The sequence below is a fragment of the Syngnathus floridae genome, unplaced genomic scaffold, assembly GCF_059516105.1.
Source record: "Syngnathus floridae isolate MCC-2025c unplaced genomic scaffold, RoL_Sflo_1.0 HiC_scaffold_70, whole genome shotgun sequence".
Classification (NCBI taxonomy): Eukaryota; Metazoa; Chordata; class Actinopteri; order Syngnathiformes; family Syngnathidae; genus Syngnathus; species Syngnathus floridae.
In genome coordinates this window covers 107,501-130,000 of record NW_028284099.1, presented here as the reverse complement: position 1 = coordinate 130,000, position 22,500 = coordinate 107,501, and positions in this window count along the sequence as shown.

The following is a 22,500-nucleotide window of genomic DNA, read 5'->3' as shown; positions in this document are numbered from 1 at the left end:
GCTTGATGCTGCGACCGGGAGGGAAGCTGCGCCCCGTCCGAGTCAGACTCGGTCGTTGCGGCCCACCCGAGCCCGCACGCCTCACGCGGAGGGGTCATACGCCCCGGCGGCCACGATAGACGTCCTCCCGCTTCGCGGTGGTCGGGAGGGCTTAGCGGATAGGTGCAGATGCGGGGGCGGCTTCCCGAGATAGCCGTCCCTAGGTTAGGCGAGGGTTTGAGAAACATCTTTCGCGGTAGACCGGCGCGGCCGGCGGACGCCCACGTGGCGTGCCGCGAGTCGGATCGCGCGCTCGGCCTCCGTTGATGGCCGCTAGGTGCGTGCGTGGAATCGGGGCGTCTCGGTCTCGCTGCCGTACGGCTCGCGCTAGGCCTGCGGGGGCGGCGTCGGAGCGCGCGCTCGCGCGGCGGCCGTAGCGCTAGAGGGCGACCCGCAAGTGGGGAGGAACCGTCCACCCAACGCCGGCGCTAGCCGGGGCCGGTGGGGGCCCTACCAAGGCGGGTCATGGTCGCATGTCGGTCGGTCCGGCCTCTGTTTACCGAGGCGGCCGGCACCTCCATCTGCCTTGGATGCCCCGAATCCGCAGACTTTCCTCCGGCCTCAGCTTAACGAGACGGCCGTTGCCTCCATCCTTGGATGTTAACATTCGCAGAGTTTCAGCTCCGGGCTAGGGCGGGTGAAGTCGTCTCGAACCACGTGCCTGAAGGCCGCCTCGCGCCGGATGCAGGCCCCGCTCTGTCGTGCGGTGTGACCGTCCAACGCGGGCATCGCTAGATTAGCCGTGGCCACGATCCTTCCACACCGCGAGCCTTTCGCCCTCGGCCGGTGGTCGCTCAGTTCACGGGCCGCTGATCCCGCTCCATCTCTCCGGCCTGTGTTTAAGGAGGCGGCCGGTCCTCCTTCCTTGGATGGACCATTCGCATATTTTTCGCCCGGCCTGTGTTTAAGGAGGCGGCCGGTCCTCCTTCCTTGGATGGACCATTCGCATATTTTTCGCCCGGCCTGTGTTTAAGGAGGCGGCCGGTAACTCCCTTTCTTGGATGAGACCCAACATTCGCATATTTTTCGCCCGGCCTGTGTTTAAGGAGGCGGCCGGTCCTCCCATTCTGCCAGTGTTCCTTGGACTTTGAAAATTTCAAAGTCTTTCCGCTCCGGGCTAGGGCGGGTGAGGTCGTCTCGAACCACGTGCCTGAAGGCCGCCTCGCGCCAGATGCGGCCCCGCTCTGTCGTGCGGTGTGACCGTCCAACGCGGGCATCGCTAGATTAGCCGTGGCCACGATCCTTCCACACCGCGAGCCTTTCGCCCTCGGCCGGTGTCGGTCAACGTGTGGGTTTGGGGGGAAGGACGGCTGCCGGGAGCAGACAGCCGTCCCCGGGTGGGGTGTACAGTCCTTCCACCGCGGCCGCCGGGAGCAGACGGCCGTCGAGCGATTCTGCCATTGTTCCTAGGACTTTGTACATTTTAAAGACCCTCCGCGCGGGCCGCTGATCCCGCTCGGTCGCTCCGGCCTGTGTTTAAGGAGGCGGCCGGTCCTCCCATTCTGCCAGTGTTCCTTGGACTTTGAATATTTCAAAGTCTTTTCGCTCCGGGCTAGGGCGGGTGAGGTCGTCTCGAACCACGTGCCTGAAGGCCGCCTCGCGCCGGATGCAGGCCCCGCTCTGTCGTGCGGTGTGACCGTCCAACGCGGGCATCGCTAGATTAGCCGTGGCCACGATCCTTCCACACCGCGAGCCTTTCGCCCTCGGCCGGTGTCGGTCAACGTGTGGGGTGGGGGGGAAGGACGGCTGCCGGGAGCAGACAGCCGTCCCCGGGTGGGGTGTACAGTCCCTTCACCGCGGCCGCCGGGAGCAGACGGCCGTCGAGCGATTCTGCCATTGTCCCTAGGACTTTGTACATTTCAAAGACCCTGCGCGCGGGCCGCTGATCCCGCTCGGTCGCTCCGGCCTGTGTTTAAGGAGGCGGCCGGTCCTCCCATTCTGCCAGTGTTCCTTGGACTTTGAAAAGTCTTTCCGCTCCGGGCTAGGGCGGGTGAGGTCGTCTCGAACCACGTGCCTGAAGGCCGCCTCGCGCCGGATGCAGGCCCCGCTCTGTCGTGCGGTGTGACCGTCCAACGCGGGCATCGCTAGATTAGCCGTGGCCACGATCCTTCCACACCGCGAGCCTTTCGCCCTCGGCCGGTGTCGGTCAACGTGTGGGTTTGGGGGGAAGGACGGCTGCCGGGAGCAGACAGCCGTCCCCGGGTGGGGTGTACAGTCCCTTCACCGCGGCCGCCGGGAGCAGACGGCCGTCGAGCGATTCTGCCATTGTTCCTAGGACTTTGTACATTTTAAAGACCCTCCGCGCGGGCCGCTGATCCCGCTCGGTCGCTCCGGCCTGTGTTTAAGGAGGCGGCCGGTCCTCCCATTCTGCCAGTGTTCCTTGGACTTTGAATATTTCAAAGTCTTTCCGCTCCGGGCTAGGGCGGGTGAGGTCGTCTCGAACCACGTGCCTGAAGGCCGCCTCACGCCGGATGCAGGCCCCGCTCTGTCGTGCGGTGTGACCGTCCAACGTGGGCATCGCTAGATTAGCCGTGGCCACGATCCTTCCACACCGCGAGCCTTTCGCCCTCGGCTGATGTTCGGCCAACGTGTGGGGAGGGGGGGAAGGACGGCTGCCGGGAGCAGACAGCCGTCCCCGGGTGGGGTGTACAGTCCCTTCACCGCGGCCGCCGGGAGCAGACGGCCGTCGAGCGATTCTGCCATTGTTCCTAGGACTTTGTACATTTTAAAGACCCTCCGCGCGGGCCGCTGATCCCGCTCCGTCTCTCCGGCCTGTGTTTAAGGAGGCGGCCGGTCCTCCCATTCTGCCATTGTTCCTTGGACTTGTAAAAGTCTTTCCGCTCCGGGCTAGGGCGGGTGAGGTCGTCTCGAACCACGTGCCTGAAGGCCGCCTCGCGCCGGATGCAGGCCCCGCTCTGTCGTGCGGTGTGACCGTCCAACGCGGGCATCGCTAGATTAGCCGTGGCCACGATCCTTCCACACCGCGAGCCTTTCGCCCTCGGCTGATGTTCGGCCAACGTGTGGGGAGGGGGTTATGGACGGCTGCCGGGAGCAGACAGCCGTCCCCGGGAGGGGAGACTTCACGGCGGCCGCCGGGAGCAGACGGCCGTCGAGAGATTCTGCCAGTGTGTTCCTTGGACTTTGAAAAGTCTTTCCGCTCCGGGCTAGGGCGGGTGAGGTCGCCTCGAACCACGTGCCTGAAGGCCGCCTCGCGCCGGATGCAGGCCCCGCTCTGTCGTGCGGTGTGACCGTCCAACGCGGGCATCGCTAGATTAGCCGTGGCCACGATCCTTCCACACCGCGAGCCTTTCGCCCTCGGCCGGTGTTCGCTCAATGCGCGGGCCGCTGATCCCGCTCCATCTCTCCGGCCTGTGTTTAAGGAGGCGGCCGGTCCTCCCATTCTGCCATTGTTCCTTGGACTTGTAAAAGTCTTTCCGCTCCGGGCTAGGGCGGGTGAGGTCGTCTCGAACCACGTGCCTGAAGGCCGCCTCGCGCCGGATGCAGGCCCCGCTCTGTCGTGCGGTGTGACCGTCCAACGCGGGCATCGCTAGATTAGCCGTGGCCACGATCCTTCCACACCGCGAGCCTTTCGCCCTCGGCTGGTGTTCGGCCAACGTGTGGGGAGGGGGTTAAGGACGGCTGCCGGGAGCAGACAGCCGTCCCCGGGAGGGGAGACTTCACGGCGGCCGCCGGGAGCAGACGGCCGTCGAGCGATTCTGCCAGCGTTCCTTGTACTTTGAATATTTCACAGCCGTGCTCGCACTTAGGAAATTTTCGAGCGCTGTGGCACTTAGAAATTTTTCGTCAAGAGAGGCACTTAGACATTTTTCGTCAAGAGAGGCACTTAGAAAATTTTTCTCTCTCTCTCTGTGTGCCTTCCAGGGTGCTGTGCAACCCTGCGTGTTGTGTTCCCACCGAGCAAGGGGCGCTGCTGGCGGCCATGACCAAGCGCTCGGCACCGGGCCCTTTCATTTTGTGGGGTAAATTATGCGCCCCCCATGCTCGTTCTGACTATATTTTGCGAAAGGGGGGTAAATCGTTGATGAGTACGCTGACTAGGGGGACCATTTAGCGTACTCTGGCGCACCTGAAGACCAAAGTTGGTACTGCACCCTCCCCCTGGTACCCCAGCCCCTGGTACCTAAAGAGGGAGAGGCCGAATTTTCGCTTTTTGGGGCCGACCGAGGGAACCAGCCGAGGCGGACACTTTTCGGCTCAAGAGCCGTTGGCACTTAGAAAAAATTCGCACAAGTTGGCAGGGCTACCAGGGGAAGAGGCCGAATTTTCGCTTTTGAAGGCCGACCGCGGGAACCAGCCGAGGCGGACACTTTTCGGCTCAAGAGCCGTTGGCACTTAGAAAATATTTGCCAAACTTGGCTTGACTTCCAGGAGAAGAGGCCGAATTTTCACTTTTGGTGGCCGACCTGGGGAACCAGCCGAGGCGGACACTTTTCGGCTCAAGAGCCGTTGGCACTTAGAAAATATTTGCCAAACTTGGCTTGACTTCCAGGAGAAGAGGCCGAATTTTCACTTTTGGTGGCCGTTATGGGGAACCAGCCGAGGCGGACACTTTTCGGCTCAAGAGCCGTTGGCACTTAGAAAATATTTGCCAAACATGGCTTGACTTCCAGGAGAAGAGGCCGAATTTTCACTTTTGGTGGCCGTTATGGGGAACCAGCCGAGGCGGACACTTTACGCTGGTTGAGTCGTTGGCACTTAGAAAATATTTGCCAAACTTGGCTTGACTTCCAGGAGAAGAGGCCGAATTTTCACTTTTGGTGGCCGACCTGGGGAACCAGCCGAGGCGGACACTTTACGCTGGTTGAGTCGTTGGCACTTAGAAAATATCTGCCAAACTTGGCTTGACTTCCAGGAGAAGAGGCCGAATTTTCACTTTTGGTGACCGACCTGGGGAACCAGCCGAGGCGGACACTTTACGCTGGTTGAGTCGTTGGCACTTAGAAAATATTTGCCAAACTTGGCTTGACTTCCAGGAGAAGAGGCCGAATTTTCACTTTTGGTGGCCGACCTGGGGAACCAGCCGAGGCGGACACTTACGCTGGTTGAGTCGTTGGCACTTAGAAAATATTCGCCAAACTTGGCAAGACTTCCAGGAGAAGAGGCCGAATTTTCACTTTTGGTGGCCGACCTGGGGAACCAGCCGAGGCGGACACTTTACGCTGGTTGAGTCGTTGGCACTTAGAAAATATTTGCCAAACTTGGCTTGACTTCCAGGAGAAGAGGCCGAATTTTCACTTTTCATGGCCGTTATGGGGAACCAGCCGAGGCGGACACTTTGCGCTGGTTGAGTCGTTGGCACTTAGAAAATATTTGCCAAACTTGGCTTGACTTCCAGGAGAAGAGGCCGAATTTTCACTTTTGGTGGCCGTTATGGGGAACCAGCCGAGGCGGACACTTTAGGCTGGTTGAGTCGTTGGCACTCAGAAAATATTCGCCAAACTTGGCCAGACTTCCAGGAGAAGAGGCCGAATTTTCACTTTTGGTGACCGACCTGGGGAACCAGCCGAGGCGGACACTTTACGCTGGTTGAGTCGTTGGCACTTAGAAAATATTTGCCAAACTTGGCTTGACTTCCAGGAGAAGAGGCCGAATTTTCACTTTTGGTGGCCGACCTGGGGAACCAGCCGAGGCGGACACTTTACGCTGGTTGAGTCGTTGGCACTTAGAAAATATTCGCCAAACTTGGCAAGACTTCCAGGAGAAGAGGCCGAATTTTCACTTTTGGTGGCCGACCTGGGGAACCAGCCGAGGCGGACACTTTACGCTGGTTGAGTCGTTGGCACTTAGAAAATATTTGCCAAACTTGGCTTGACTTCCAGGAGAAGAGGCCGAATTTTCACTTTTCATGGCCGTTATGGGGAACCAGCCGAGGCGGACACTTTTCGGCTCAAGAGCCGTTGGCACTTAGAAAATATTTGCCAAACATGGCTTGACTTCCAGGAGAAGAGGCCGAATTTTCACTTTTGGTGGCCGTTATGGGGAACCAGCCGAGGCGGACACTTTACGCTGGTTGAGTCGTTGGCACTTAGAAAATATTTGCCAAACTTGGCTTGACTTCCAGGAGAAGAGGCCGAATTTTCACTTTTGGTGGCCGACCTGGGGAACCAGCCGAGGCGGACACTTTACGCTGGTTGAGTCGTTGGCACTTAGAAAATATTCGCCAAACTTGGCCAGACTTCCAGGAGAAGAGGCCGAATTTTCACTTGTTGTGGCCGTTATGGGGAACCAGCCGAGGCGGACACTTTACGCTGGTTGGGTCGTTGGCACTTAGAAAATATTCGCCAAACTTGGCCAGACTTCCAGGAGAAGAGGCCGAATTTTCACTTGTTGTGGCCGTTATGGGGAACCAGCCGAGGCGGACACTTTACGCTGGTTGGGTCGTTGGCACTTAGAAAATATTCGCCAAACTTGGCCAGACTTCCAGGAGAAGAGGCCGAATTTTCACTTGTTGTGGCCGTTATGGGGAACCAGCCGAGGCGGACACTTTACGCTGGTTGGGTCGTTGGCACTTAGAAAATATTCGCCAAACTTGGCTTGACTTCCAGGAGAAGAGGCCGAATTTTCACTTATGGTGGCCGTTATGGGGAACCAGCCGAGGCGGACACTTTACGCTGGTCGAGTCGTTGGCACTTAGAAAATATTCGCCAAACTTGGCCAGACTTCCAGGAGAAGAGGCCGAATTTTCACTTGTTCTGGCCGACCTGGGGAACCAGACGAGGCGGACACATCACCCCGCAAGTGCCGTTGGCACTTTGAAAATATTCGCCAAACTTGGCCAGACTTCCAGGAGAAGAGGCCGAATTTTCACTTGTTCTGGCCGACCTGGGGAACCAGACGAGGCGGACACATCACCCCGCAAGTGCCGATGGCACTTAGAAAATATTCGCCAAACTTGGCCGGACTTCCAGGAGAAGAGGCCGAATTTTCGCTTTTTCTGGCCGACCTGGGGAACCAGACGAGGCGGACACATCACCCCGCAAGTGCCGTTGGCACTTTGAAAATATTCGCCAAACTTGGCCGGACTTCCAGGAGAAGAGGCCGAATTTTCACTTGTTCTGGCCGACCTGGGGAACCAGACGAGGCGGACACATCACCCCGCAAGTGCCGTTGGCACTTTGAAAATATTCGCCAAACTTGGCCGGACTTCCAGGAGAAGAGGCCGAATTTTCACTTTTTCTGGCCGACCTGGGGAACCAGACGAGGCGGACACATCACCCCGCAAGTGCCGTTGGCACTTTGAAAATATTCGAAACTTCCATCAAACACACATCGGCTTTTTCGCCGTCGCTGTCCGGCCTGGGCACCATCGTGGCTCGGACAGTTCGTGTGCCAGCTTCCGTTGGCACTTAGAACATTTTTCAAAATAAAAATAAACAGTCCTGCACATACGTGCCGACTATATTTTGCGAAAGGGGAGTAAACCGATGAGTACACTAACTAGGGGGACCAACAGACCGTAGTGGTCTCCCCTGGTACCTAAATGCATACCCCTGGTACCTCAGCGACTACCCCTGGTACCTAAATGCGTACCCCTGGTACCTCAGAGAGGCCGAATTTTCACATTCCGTGGCCGAACTAGGGAACCGGACGAGGCGGACACTTTTCCGGGAGAGACCCGATGGCACTTAGAAAATATTCGCTCAAGTTGGCAGGACTTCCAGAGCAAGAGGCCGAATTTTCACATTATGTGGCCGAACCGGGGAACCAGCCGAGTCGGACACTTTTCCGGGAGAGACCCGATGGCACTTAGAAAATATTCGCTCAAGTTGGCAGGACTTCCAGAGCAAGAGGCCGAATTTTCACATTATGTGGCCGAACTAGGGAACCGGACGAGTCGGACACTTTTCCGGGCAAGACCCGATGGCACTTAGAAAATATTCGCTCAAGTTGGCAGGACTTCCAGAGCAAGAGGCCGAATTTTCACATTATGTGGCCGAACTAGGGAACCGGACGAGTCGGACACTTTTCCGGGCAAGACCCGATGGCACTTAGAAAATATTCGCTCAAGTTGGCAGGACTTCCAGAGCAAGAGGCCGAATTTTCACTCGCTCGGGCCGACTCGGGGAACCAGCCGAGTCGGACACTTTTCCGGGCAAGACCCGATGGCACTTAGAAAATATTCGCTCAAGTTGGCAGGACTTCCAGAGCAAGAGGCCGAATTTTCACTCGTTCGGGCCGACTCGGGGAACCAGCCGAGTCGGACACTTTTCCGGGCAAGACCCGATGGCACTTAGAAAATATTCGCTCAAGTTGGCAGGACTTCCAGAGCAAGAGGCCGAATTTTCACATTATGTGGCCGAACTAGGGAACCGGACGAGTCGGACACTTTTCCGGGCAAGACCCGATGGCACTTAGAAAATATTCGCTCAAGTTGGCAGGACTTCCAGAGCAAGAGGCCGAATTTTCACTCGTTCGGGCCGACTCGGGGAACCAGCCGAGTCGGACACTTTTCCGGGCAAGACCCGATGGCACTTAGAAAATATTCGCTCAAGTTGACAGGACTTCCAGAGCGAGAGGCCGAATTTTCACTCGGTCGGGCCGACTCGGGGAACCAGACGAGTCGGACACTTTTCCGGGCAAGACCCGTTGGCACTTAGAAAATATTCGCTCAATTTGGCAGGACTTCCAGAGCAAGAGGCCGAATTTTCACTCGTTTGGGCCGACTCGGGGAACCAGCCGAGTCGGACACTTTTCCGGGCAAGACCCGATGGCACTTAGAAAATATTCGCTCAAGTTGACAGGACTTCCAGAGCGAGAGGCCGAATTTTCACTCGGTCGGAGCCGACTCGGGGAACCAGACGAGTCGGACACTTTTCCGGGCAAGACCCGTTGGCACTTAGAAAATATTCGCTCAATTTGGCAGGACTTCCAGAGCAAGAGGCCGAATTTTCGCTCGTTCGGGCCGACTCGGGGAACCAGCCGAGTCGGACACTTTTCCGGGCAAGACCCGATGGCACTTAGAAAATATTCGCTCAAGTTGGCAGGACTTCCAGAGCAAGAGGCCGAATTTTCGCTCGTTCGGGCCGACTCGGGGAACCAGCCGAGTCGGACACTTTTCCGGGCAAGACCCGATGGCACTTAGAAAATATTCGCTCAAGTTGGCAGGACTTCCAGAGCAAGAGGCTGAATTTTCACTTTTTCTGGCCGACTCGGGGAACCAGCCGAGTCGGACACTTTTCCGGGCAAGACCCGATGGCACTTAGAAAATATTCGCTAAAGTTGGCAGGACTTCCAGAGCAAGAGGCCGAATTTTCGCTCGTTCGGACCGACTCGGGGAACCAGCCGAGTCGGACACGTTACGGCCGAACAGCCGTTGGCACTTAGAAAATATTCGCTCAAGTTGGCAGGACTTCCAGAGCGAGAGGCCGAATTTTCGCTCGTTCGGGCCGACTCGGGGAACCAGCCGAGTCGGACACTTTTCCGGGCAAGACCCGATGGCACTTAGAAAATATTCGCTCAAGTTGGCAGGACTTCCAGAGCGAGAGGCCGAATTTTCGCTCGTTCGGGCAGACTCGGGGAACCAGCCGAGTCGGACACATTACGGCCGAACACCCGTTGGCACTTAGAAAATATTAGCTCAAGTCGGCCGGACTTCCAGGCGAAGAGGCCGAATTTTCACTTTTTCTGGCCGACTCGGGGAACCAGCCGAGTCGGACACATTTCGGCGTAACACCCGTTGGCACTTAGAAAATATTCGCCCAAGTCGGCCGGACTTCCAGGCGAAGAGGCCGAATTTTCGCTCGTTCGGGCCGACCGGAGGAACCAGCCGAGTCGGACACATTACGGTGTAACACCCGTTGGCACTTAGAAAATATTCGCCAAAGTTCGTTGGACCTCCAGGCGAAGAGGCCGAATTTTCGCTCGTTCGGGCCGACTCGGGGCACCAGCCGAGTCGGACACATTACGGCCGAACACCCGTTGGCACTTAGAAAATATTCGCCAAAGTTCGTCGGACTTCCAGGCGAAGAGGCCGAATTTTCGCTCGTTCGGGCCGACTCGGGGAACCAGCCGAGTCGGACACATTTCGGCGCAACACCCGTTGGCACTTAGAAAATATTCGCCAAAGTTCGTCGGACTTCCAGGCGAAGAGGCCGAATTTTCGCTCGTTCGGGCCGACTCGGGGAACCAGCCGAGTCGGACACATTTCGGCGCAACACCCGTTGGCACTTAGAAAATATTCGCCAAAGTCGGCCGGACTTCCAGGCGAAGAGGCCGAATTTTCGCTCGTTCGGGCCGACTCGGGGAACCAGCCGAGTCGGACACATTTCGGCGCAACACCCGTTGGCACTTAGAAAATATTCGCCAAAGTCGGCCGGACTTCCAGGCGAAGAGGCCGAATTTTCGCTCGTTCGGGCCGACTCGGGGAACCAGCCGAGTCGGACACATTTCGGCGCAACACCCGTTGGCACTTAGAAAATATTCGCCAAAGTTCGTCGGACCTCCAGAGCGAGAGGCCGAATTTTCACTTTTTCTGGCCGACCGGAGAACCAGCCGAGGCGGACACATCACGCCGCTTTTGCCGTTGGCATATTCGAAACTTCCAGAATCGGCTTTTTCGCCGTCGCTGTCCGGCCTGGGCACCATCGTGGCTCGGACACGTCGTGTGCCAGCGTCCGCTGGCACTTAGAAAATTTTTCAAAATAAAAATAAACAGTCCTGCACATACGTGCCCACTATATTTTGCGAAAGGGGAGTAAACCGTCGATGAGTACGCTGACTAGTGGGACCAACCATCGCGCTCTGGCGCACCTGAAGACCAAAGTTGGTACTGCACCCTACCCCTGGTACCCAAACGGGGTAGAGGCCGATTTTTCGCATTTGGCGGCCGACCTAGGGAACCAGAAGAGGCGGACACTTTTCCGAGCAAGTGCCGATGGCACTTCCAGAGCGAGAGGCCGAATAATCGTAATTTGTGGCCGACTTGGGAACCAGCGAAGGCGGATAGGAAGTGGAGCGGGTCCCGCCGGCTGGTCCGCGGGCCAATTGCGGTCCCGCGAGTTAGCGATCGCGGTCCGGAATTCTAGCCGACTTGGGAACCAGCGAAGGCGGATAGGAAGTGGATTGGGTCCCGCCGGCTGGTCCGCGGGCCAATTGCGGTCCCGCGAGTTAGCGATTGCGGTCCGGAATTCTAGCCGACTTGGGAACCAGCGAAGGCGGATAGGAAGTCAAGTGGGTCCCGCCGGCTGGTCCGCGGGCCAATTGCGGTCCCGCGAGTTAGCGATCGCGGTCCGGAATTCTAGCCGACTTGGGAACCAGCGAAGGCGGATAGGAAGTCAAGCGGGTCCCGCCGGCTGGTCCGCGGGCCAATTGCGGTCCCGCGAGTTAGCGATCGCGGTCCGGAATTCTAGCCGGCCGGGGACCACCGCGAGGCGGATGGGTGGTCACCGAGGTCCCGCCGGCTGGTCCGCGGGCCATTTAGGGTCCCGCGAGTTACCGATCGCGGTCCGGAATTCTACCCGGCCAGGGACCACCGCGAGGCGGATGGGTGGTCACCGAGGTACCGCCGGCTGGTCCGCGGGCCATTTAGGGTCCCGCGAGGTACCGATCGCGGTCCGGAATTCTACCCGGCCAGGGACCACCGCGAGGCGGATGGGTCTTCACCGAGGTCCCGCCGGCTGGTCCGCGGGCCATTTAGGGTCCCGCGAGTTACCGATCGCGGTCCGGAATTCTACCCGGCCGGGGACCACCGCGAGGCGGATGGGTGGTCACCGAGGTCCCGCCGGCTGGTCCGCGGGCCATTTAGGGTCCCGCGAGGTACCGATCGCGGTCCGGAATTCTACCCGGCTGGGGACCACCGCGAGGCGGATGGGTCTTCACCGAGGTCCCGCCGGCTGGTCCGCGGGCCATTTAGGGTCCCGCGAGTTACCGATCGCGGTCCGGAATTCTACCCGGCCGGGGACCACCGCGAGGCGGATGGGTGGTCACCGAGGTCCCGCCGGCTGGTCCGCGGGCCATTTAGGGTCCCGCGAGGTACCGATCGCGGTCCGGAATTCTACCCGGCTGGGGACCACCGCGAGGCGGATGGGTCTTCACCGAGGTCCCGCCGGCTGGTCCGCGGGCCATTTAGGGTCCCGCGAGTTACCGATCGCGGTCCGGAATTCTAGCCGGCCGGGGACCACCGCGAGGCGGATGGGTCTTCACCGAGGTCCCGCCGGCTGGTCCGCGGGCCATTTAGGGTCCCGCGAGGTACCGATCGCGGTCCGGAATTCTAGCCGGCCAGGGACCACCGCGAGGCGGATGGGTCTTCACCGAGGTCCCGCCGGATGGTCCGCGGGCCATTTAGGGTCCCGCAAATTACCGATCGCGGTCCGGAATTCTAGCCGGCAAGGGACCACCGCGAGGCGGATGGGTGGTCACCGAGGTCCCGCCGGCTGGTCCGCGGGCCATTTAGGGTCCCGCGAATTACCGATCGCGGTCCGGAATCCACGCCGGCCAGGGACCACCGCGAGGCGGATGGGTCTTCACCGAGGTCCCGCCGGCTGGTCCGCGGGCCATTTAGGGTCCCGCGAATTACCGATCGCGGTCCGGAATTCTAGCCGGCCGGGGACCACCGCGAGGCGGATGGGTGGTCACCGAGGTCCCGCCGGCTGGTCCGCGGGCCAATTGCGGTCCCGCGAGTTAGCGATCGCGGTCCGGAATTCTACCCGGCCGGGGACCACCGCGAGGCGGATGGGTGGTCACCGACGTCCCGCCGGCTGGTCCGCGGGCCAATTGCGGTCCCGCGAGTTACCGATCGCGGTCCGGAATTCTACCCGGCCGGGGACCACCGCGAGGCGGATGGGTGGTCACCGAGGTCCCGCCGGCTGGTCCGCGGGCCATTTAGGGTCCCGCGAGTTACCGATCGCGGCCCGGAATTCTACCCGGCCGGGGACCACCGCGAGGCGGATGGGTCTTCACCGAGCTCCCGCCGGGTGGTCCGCGGGCCATTTAGGGTCCCGCGAGGTACCGATCGCGGTCCGGAATTCTACCCGGCCGGGGACCACCGCGAGGCGGATGGGTGGTCACCGACGTCCCGCCGGCTGGTCCGCGGGCCATTTAGGGTCCCGCGAGTTACCGATCGCGGCCCGGAATTCTACGCGGCCGGGGACCACCGCGAGGCGGATGGGTCTTCACCGAGGTCCCGCCGGCTGGTCCGCGGGCCATTTAGGGTCCCGCGAGGTACCGATCGCGGTCCGGAATTCTACCCGGCCGGGGACCACCGCGAGGCGGATGGGTCTTCACCGAGGTCCCGCCGGCTGGTCCGCGGGCCATTTAGGGTCCCGCGAGGTACCGATCGCGGTCCGGAATTCTACCCGGCCGGGGACCACCGCGAGGCGGATGGGTCTTCACCGAGGTCCCGCCGGCTGGTCCGCGGGCCATTTAGGGTCCCGCGAGGTACCGATCGCGGTCCGGAATTCTACCCGGCCAGGGACCACCGCGAGGCGGATGGGTCTTCACCGAGGTCCCGCCGGCTGGTCCGCGGGCCATTTAGGGTCCCGCGAGGTACCGATCGCGGTCCGGAATTCTACCCGGCCAGGGACCACCGCGAGGCGGATGGGTCTTCCCCGAGGTCCCGCCGGCTGGTCCGCGGGCCATTTAGGGTCCCGCGAGGTACCGATCGCGGTCCGGAATTCTACCCGGCCAGGGACCACCGCGAGGCGGATGGGTCTTCACCGAGGTCCCGCCGGCTGGTCCGCGGGCCATTTAGGGTCCCGCGAGGTACCGATCGCGGTCCGGAATTCTACCCGGCCGGGGACCACCGCGAGGCGGATGGGTGGTCACCGAGGTCCCGCCGGCTGGTCCGCGGGCCATTTAGGGTCCCGCGAGTTAGCGATCGCGGCCCGGAATTCTAGCCGGCCGGGGACCACCGCGAGGCGGATAGGTCTTCACCGAGGTCCCGCCGGCTGGTCCGCGGGCCATTTAGGGTCCCGCGAGGTACCGATCGCGGTCCGGAATTCTACCCGGCCGGGGACCACCGCGAGGCGGATGGGTGGTCACCGAGGTCCCGCCGGCTGGTCCGCGGGCCATTTAGGGTCCCGCGAGTTCGCGGTCGCGGTCCGGAATTCTAGCCGGCCGGGGACCACCGCGAGGCGGATGGGTGGTCACCGAGGTCCCGCCGGCTGGTCCGCGGGCCATTTAGGGTCCCGCGAGGTACCGATCGCGGCCCGGAATTCTAGCCGGCCGGGGACCACCGCGAGGCGGATGGGTCTTCACCGAGGTCCCGCCGGCTGGTCCGCGGGCCATTTAGGGTCCCGCGAGTTAGCGATCGCGGTCCGGAATTCTAGCCGGCCGGGAACCACCGCGAGGCGGATGGGTGCTCACCGAGGTCCCGCCGGCTGGTCCGCGGGCCATTTAGGGTCCCGCGAGGTACCGATCGCGGTCCGGAATTCTACCCGGCCAGGGACCACCGCGAGGCGGATGGGTGGTCACCGAGGTCCCGCCGGCTGGTCCGCGGGCCATTTAGGGTCCCGCGAGTTAGCGATCGCGGTCCGGAATTCTAGCCGGCCCGGAGCCACCCAGAGGCCGTGCACACGCGCCGGGTGGCCGGAAATACCTCCAGCCGAGCGGACATGCACTTTGTAAGCACCTTGGACGAGATGGCTGAGCCTTACTCGACTTCCAGCACCCCGGCTAAGCGTTCTCCACGGCCCGCTGTGCTTCCAGAAGACCTCCAGCCGGTCCTCATGGTGCTTTACTCCTCACTCTCTAAGCCGGCCCAGGCTTCCAGCACCCCGGCTAAGCGTTCTCCACGGCCCGCTGTGCTTCCAGAAGACCTCCAGACGGTCCTCATGGTGCTTTACTCCTCACTCTTTAAGCCGAACGAGGCTTCCAGCACCCCGGCTAAGCATTTTACGCGGCCCGCCGAGCCTCCACAGCACTTCCAGCCGGTTCCACGGCTGCTTTCCTCCTCACTGTTTAAGCCGAACGAGGCTTCCAGAGCCCCGGCTAAGCGTTTTGCGCGGCCCGCTGAGCTTCCAGAGCACCTCCAGCCGGTTCCCCGGCTGCTTTCCTCCTCACTTTCTAAGCCGCCCGAGGCTTCCAGAGCCCCGGCTAAGCGTTCTCCACGTCCCGTTGATCTCCCCGGAGGTCGTAACGGGGAATTACCTCCCTCCAGCGGACACGGCGGGTAAATACGCCACCTCTCGCACTTAGCGCACACACCCGTTGCTGCGCGTCCGGTGGCACTTTGAGCGGCCAAACGGCGGGAGTAACAGTCACTCTCTTAAGTTAGGCTCATTTGACATTTTCTTGAACGGTTCGTGGATAAATATGTGATATATACTACATATGATCGCATTTATAGTCAAATCTTTTCAAAATGTCATTCTCCGGGTGCATTCCTCCTCGCTTCTTAAGCCGAACGAGGCTTCCAGAGCCCCGGTTAAGCGTTTTACGTGGCCCGCCGAGCCTCCACAGCACCTCCAGCCGGTTCTCCGGGTGCTCCCATCCTCACTGTTTAAGCCGAACGAGGCTTCCAGAGCCCCGGCTAAGCGTTTTACGCGGCCCGCTGAACTTCCACAGCACCTCCAGCCGGTTCTCCGGGTGCTCCCATCCTCACTGTTTAAGCCGAACGAGGCTTCCAGAGCCCCGGCTAAGCGTTTTACGCGGCCCGCTGAGCTTCCACCGCACCTCCAGCCGGTTCCCCGGCTGCTTTCCTCCTCACTGTTTAAGCCGAACGAGGCTTCCAGAGCCCCGGCTAAGCGTTTTGCGCGGCTCGCCGAACTTCCACAGCACCTCCAGCCGGTCCTCGGGGTGCTTTCTTCCCAACTATTGACGCCCGAGGAGGCTTCCAGCACCCCGGCTAAGCGTTCTCCGCGTCCCGCTGATCTTCCCGGAGCTTGTAACGGGGAAATACCTCCCTCTAGCGGACACGGCGGGTAAATACGCCACCTCTCGCACTTAGCGCACACACCCGTTGCTGCGCGTCTGATGGCACTTTGAGCGGCCAAACGGCGGGAGTAACTGTCACTCTCTTAAGGTAGGCTCACTTGAGATTTTTTTAACCGTCCGCGGAGGCGACCGGGACCACCGGGACAGCCGGGAGGCCGTGCGCGCGGGCCAAGTGGCCGAAAATAGCTCCAGGCCGACCGGATCGGCTAGTTGTAGGCACCGCGGATGAGATCGCGGAGCATTATTCGACTTCCAGCGGCCCGTGCGCTCACGCACGCCGCCCGGCACCTCCGGGAGGCCGTGCGCATGCGCAAGTTGCCGAAAATAGCTCCTAGCCGACCGGATCGGCTGTTTGTGAGCACCGCGGATGAGATCGCGGAGCTTCATCCGACTTCCAGCGGCCGGTGCGCTCGCGCACTCCACCCGGCACCTCCGGGAGGCCGTGCGCGCGCGCCAAGTGGCCCAAAATAGCTCCAGCCCAGCGGATCTGCACTCCGCGGATGAGATCGCGGAGCTTTTTTCGACTTCCAGCGGCCGGCGCGCACGACGAGCGGACCCGGTGACGGTCCAGCTCCACCCGGTACCTCGCACGGCCCGCTTCTCCCCCCCGCGCGGACTTCCGAGCGCTCGGGGAGACGTTCGGAAGCCGCCGGTGACGTTGGAGCGGGGAAATACCTCCCTCCAGCGGACACGGCGAGTAAATACACCTTCGGCCAAACGGCGGGAGTAACTATGACTCTCTTAAGGTAGCGGCACTCGACATCTTTTTCACGGTTCGTGGACGACCCGGCCGGTTCTCGGGGGTGCTTTTTCTCCTAACTCTTGACCCCCGAGGAGGCTTCCAGAGCCCCGGCTAAGCGTTTTACGCGGCCCGCTGAACTTCCACAGCACCTCCAGCCGGTTCTCCGGGTGCTCCCATCCTCACTGTTTAAGCCGAACGAGGCTTCCAGAGCCCCGGCTAAGCGTTTTACGCGGCCCGCCGAGCTTCCACAGCACCTCCAGCCGGTTCTCATGATGCATTCCTCCTCACTTTCTAAGCCGAACGAGGCTTCCAGAGCCTCGGCTAAGCGTTTTACGCGGCCCGCTGAGCTTCCACAGCACCTCCAGCCGGTTCCCCGGGTGCTTTCCTCCTCACTATTTAAGCCGAACGAGGCTTCCAGAGCCTCGGCGAAGCGTTTTACGCGGCCCGCTGGACTTCCAGAGCACCTCCAGCCGGTTCCCCGGGTGCTTTCCTTCTCACTGTTTAAGCCGAACTAGGCTTCCAGAGCCCCGGCTAAGCGTTTTACGCGGCCCGCCGAGCCTCCACAGCACTTCCAGGCGGTTCTCCGGGTGCTTCACTCCTCACTCTTTAAGCCGAACGAGGCTTCCAGAGCCCCGGCTAAGCGTTTTACGCGGCCCGCTGAGCTTCCACCGCACCTCCAGCCGGTTCCCCGAGTGCTTTACTCCTCACTTTCTAAGCCGAACGAGGCTTCCAGAGCCCCGGCTAAGCGTTCTCCGCGTCCCGCTGATCTTCCCGGAGCTTGTAACGGGGAAATACCTCCCTCTAGCGGACACGGCGGGTAAATACGCCACCTCTCGCACTTAGCGCACACTCGCGTTGCTGCGCGTCTGATGGCACTTTGAGCGGCCAAACGGCGGGAGTAACTGTCACTCTCTTATGGTAGGCTCACTTGAGATTTTTTTAACCGTCCGCGGAGGCTACCGGGACCACCGGGACAGCCGGGAGGCCGTGCGCGCGGGCCAAGTGGCCGAAAATAGCTCCAAGCCCAGCGGATCGGCTGTTTGCAAGCACCGCGGATGAGATCGCGGAGCTTTATCCGACTTCCAGCGGCCGGTGCGCTCGCGCACTCCACCCGGCACCTCCGGGAGGCCGTGCGCGCGCGCCAAGTGGCCCAAAATAGCTCCAGCCCAGCGGATCGGCTCTTTACAAGCACCGCGGATGAGATCGCGGAGCATTATTCGACTTCCAGCGGCCCGTGCGCTCACGCACTCCACCCGGCACCTCCGGGAGGCCGTGCGCGCGCGCCAAGTGGCCGAAAATAGCTCCAAGACGACCGGATCGGCTGTTTACAAGCTCCGCGGATGAGATCGCGGAGCTTTATGCGACTTCCAGCGGCCGGTGCGCTCGCGCACTCCACCCGGCACCTCCGGGAGGCCGTGCGCGCGCGCCAAGTGGCCCAAAATAGCTCCAGCCCAGCGGATCTGCACTTTACAAGCTCCGCGGATGAGATCGCGGAGCTTCATTCGACTTCCAGCGGCCGGTGCGCTCGCGCACTCCACGCGGCACCATCCGGGAGGCCGTGCGCGCGCGCCAAGTGGCCCAAAATAGCTCCAGCCCAGCGGATCGGCTGTTTACAAGCACCGCGGATGAGATCGCGGAGCTTTATTCGACTTCCAGCGGCCGGCGCGCACGACGAGCGGACCAGGTGACGGTCCAGCTCCACACGGTACCTCGCACGGCCCGCTTCTCCCCCCCGCGCGGACTTCCGAGCGCTCGGAGAGACGTTCGGAAGCCGCCGGTGACGTTGGAGCGGGGAAATACCTCCCTCCAGCGGACACGGCGAGTAAATACACCTTCGGCCAAACGGCGGGAGTAACTATGACTCTCTTAAGGTAGCGGCACTCGACATCTTTTTCACGGTTCGTGGAGGACCCGGCCGGTTCTCGGGGGTGCTTTTTCTCCTAACTCTCGACGCCCGAGGAGGCTTCCAGAGCCCCGGCTAAGCGTTTTCCGCTGGCCGATGAGCTTCCAGAGCACCTCCAGCCGGTTCTCATGGGGCTTTCCTCCTAACTCTTGAAGCCCGAGGAGGCTTCCAGAGCCCCGGCTAAGCGTTTTACGCGGCCCGCCGAGCTTCCACAGCACCTCCAGCCGGTTCTCATGATGCATTCCTCCTCACTTTCTAAGCCGAACGAGGCTTCCAGAGCCCCGGCTAAGCGTTTTACGCGGCCCGCCGAGCTTCCACAGCACCTCCAGCCGGTTCTCATGATGCATTCCTCCTCACTTTCTAAGCCGAACGCGGCTTCCAGAGCCCCGGCTAAGCGTTTTACGCGGCCCGCTGGACTTCCACAGCACCTCCAGCCGGTTCCCCGAGTGCTTTCCACCTCACTTTCTAAGCCGAACGAGGCTCCAAGCGCCCCGGCTAAGCGTTCTCCGCGTCCCGGTGATCTTCCCGGAGGTCGTAACGGGGAAATACCTCCCTCCAGCGGACACGGAGAGAAATTACACCGCCTCTCGCACACAGGCGGGTAAACGGCGGGAGTAACTATGACTCTCTTAAGGTAGCCTGACTTGACATCTGTTTAACGGTTCGTGGATAAATACATGATATATACAACTTATGCTCGCATTTACAGCCAAATAATATAAAGTGAGCATTCGGTTATAAACATTGTATTCATAATGTTTATAGGTGATGTTAATATTTATATATTTAATGTTTATAGGTGATGTTAATATTTATATATTTAATGTTTATAGGTGATGTTAATATTTATATATTTATTTTGTACATCATGTTATGGTTGTACGACACTTGCTATAGGATCATGATGTGATCATATCGGCGGGAGTCGGCCCGGGCTCCGGGTGAAGAGGCCGAATTCTCGACACTCGCGGCCGACCGGGGAACCAGCAGAGGCGGACGCATCGCGGTGCGAGAGCCCTTGGCACTTAGAAAAAATTTGGCAAAAGTCGCTCCGGGCTCCGGGTGGAGAGGCCGAATTATCGCCACTCGCGGCCGACCGGGGAACCAGCAGAGGCGGACGCATCGCGGCGCGAGAGCCCTTGGCACTTAGAAAAAAAATGGCAAAAGTCGCTCCGGGCTCCGGGTGAAGAGGCCGAATTCTCGCCACTCGCGGCCGACCGGGGAACCAGCGAAGGCGGGTAAGCTTTCTAGGGAGCCCCGCCGGCTGGTCCGCGGGCCGAACGTGGTCCCGTAAAGTACCGACAGCGGACGCCGACCCACGCCCGGTAAGAACCACCGAGAGGCGGACACGCTCTCCGACGAGCCCCGCCGGCCGTTCCGCGGCGGGAAATGCGCCCTCTGGCGGACACGCCGTTGTAAATGAATGGGCTTTGGCACTTAGTGCATTTTCGCAAAAGTTGAGCCGCGCTCCGGGCGAAGAGGCCGAATTCTCGCTACTCGCGGCCGACCGGGGAACCAGCGAAGGCGGGTAAGCTTTCAAGAGAGCCCCGCCGGCTGGTCCGCGGGCCGAACGTGGTCCCGTAAAGTACCGACAGCGGACGGCGACCCACGCCCGGCAGGAACCACCGAGAGGCGGACACGCTCTCCGACGAGCCCCGCCGGCCGGTCCGCGGCGGGAAATGCGCCCTCTGGCGGACACGCCGTTGTAAATGAATGGGCTTTGGCACTTAGTGCATTTTCGCAAAAGTTGAGCCGCGCTCCGGGCGAAGAGGCCGAATTCTCGCCACTCGTGGCCGACCAGGGAACCAGCGAAGGCGGGTAAGCTTTCAAGAGAGCCCCGCCGGCTGGTCCGCGGGCCGATTATGGTCCCGTCACCCACCGACAGCGGACGCCGACCCACGCCCGGCAAGGAACCACCCAGAGGCGGACACGCTCTCCGACGAGCCCCGCCGTCCGGTCCGCGGCGGGAAATGCGCCCTCTGGCGGACACGCCGTTGTAAATGAATGGGCTTTGGCACTTAGTGCATTTTCGCAAATGTCGCTCCGCGCTCCGGGCGAAGAGGCCGAATTCTCGCCACTCGTGGCCGACCAGGGAACCAGCGAAGGCGGGTAAGCTCTCAAGAGAGCCCCGCCGGCTGGTCCGCGGGCCGATTGCGGTCCCGTAAAGTACCGACAGCGGACGCCGACCCACGCCCGGCAAGGACCACCGAGAGGCGGATACGCTCTCCGACGAGCCCCGCCGGCCGGTCCGCGGCGGGAAACGCGCCCTCTGGCGGACACGCCGTTGTAAATGAATGGGCTTTGGCACTTAGTGCATTTTCGCTTAAGTTGAGCCGCGCTCCGGGCGAAGAGGCCGAATTATCGCTACTCGTGGCCGACCGGGGAACCAGCGAAGGCGGGTGGGCTTTTCCATAGAGCCCCGCCGGCTGGTCCGCGGGCCAATTATGGTCCCGTCACCTACCGACAGCGGACGCCGATCCACGCCCGGCAAGGACCACCCAGAGGCGGATAACGGCGCACACCGCGAACGGCGGGTGGCGGTCGCTGGGTGGCGGTCGGCTGGTGGCGGTCGGGGGGTGGCGGTCGGGGATGGTGCTTGGGGATGGTGCTTGGGGACCGGTGGCGCCGGAGGCGCACACCGCGAACGGCTGGTGGCGGTCGCCTGGTGGCGGTCGGCTGGTGGCGGTCGGCTGGTGGCGGTCGGGGGGTGGCGGTCGGGGGGGTGGCGGTCGGGGTGGTGCTTGGGGATGGTGCTTGGGACCGGTGGCGCCGGAGGCGCACACCGCGAACGGCTGGTGGCGGTCGGCTGGTGGCGGTCGGCTGGTGGCAGTCGGCTGGTGGCGGTCGGGGGGTGGCGGTCGGGGGGTGGCGGGTCGGGGATGGTGCTTGGGGATGGTGCTTGGGGACCGTGGCGCCGGAGGCGCACACCGCGAACGGCTGGTGGCGGTCGCCTGGTGGCGGTCGGCTGGTGGCGGTCGGCTGGTGGCGGTCGGGGGTGGCGGTCGGGGGGTGGCGCTTGGGGATGGTGGCGGTCACCTTGTGGCGGTCGGGGGGGGGCGCTTGGGGATGGTGGCGGTCGCCTTGTGGCGGTCGCCTTGTGGCGGTCGGGGGGTGGCGGTCGGGGGGGGTGGCGCTTGGGGATGGTGGCGGTCGCCTTGTGGCGGTCGGGGGTGGCGCTTGGGGATGGTGGCTGTCGCCTGGTGGCGGTCGGGGGTGGCGCTTGGGGATGGTGGCGGTCGCCTTGTGGCGGTCGGGGGTGGCGCTTGGGATGGTGGCTGTCGCCTGGTGGCGGTCGGGGGTGGCGCTTGGGGATGGTGGCTGTCGCCTGGTGGCGGTCGACTTGCTGCGGTCGGGGGTGGCGCTTGGGGATGGTGGCTGTAGCCTTGTGGTGGTCCGGGGTGGCGCTTTGGGACCGGCGTCCGGCGGAAAGTGCGTGTTGCGCGGCCCGGAGAAAGTTTCAGCCAAGGGCCCGCCGCTGGAGAAAATTTTAGGTACCAGGGGTGGATTTTTTTTGTCACCGCAGGAGGGGGACGTTGCCTCCGTCGGTGTCCGGCGGAGAGTGCGTGTTGCGCGGCCCGGAGAAAGTTTAGGCCCGGGGCCCGCCGCTGGAGAAAATTTTAGGTACCAGGAGTGGATTTTTTTTGTCACCGCAGGAGGGGGACGTTGCCTCCGTCGGTGTCCGGCGGAGAGTGCGTGTTGCGCGGCCCGGAGAAAGTTTAGGCCCGGGGCCCGCCGCTGGAGAAAATTTTAGGTACCAGGAGTGGATGTACTTACTTCCACAGCGCCCGCGCGCTCCTGGCTGGTGTCCGAGGATGCTGCCTCATCCCCGGACGGGCCTCTTACGCACGCCCGCTTTCATTCTCTGGAGACTAAGTTAAACCGAGGGGAGGCTGCCTCCTGCCGCCCGAGGATGCTGCCTCATCCC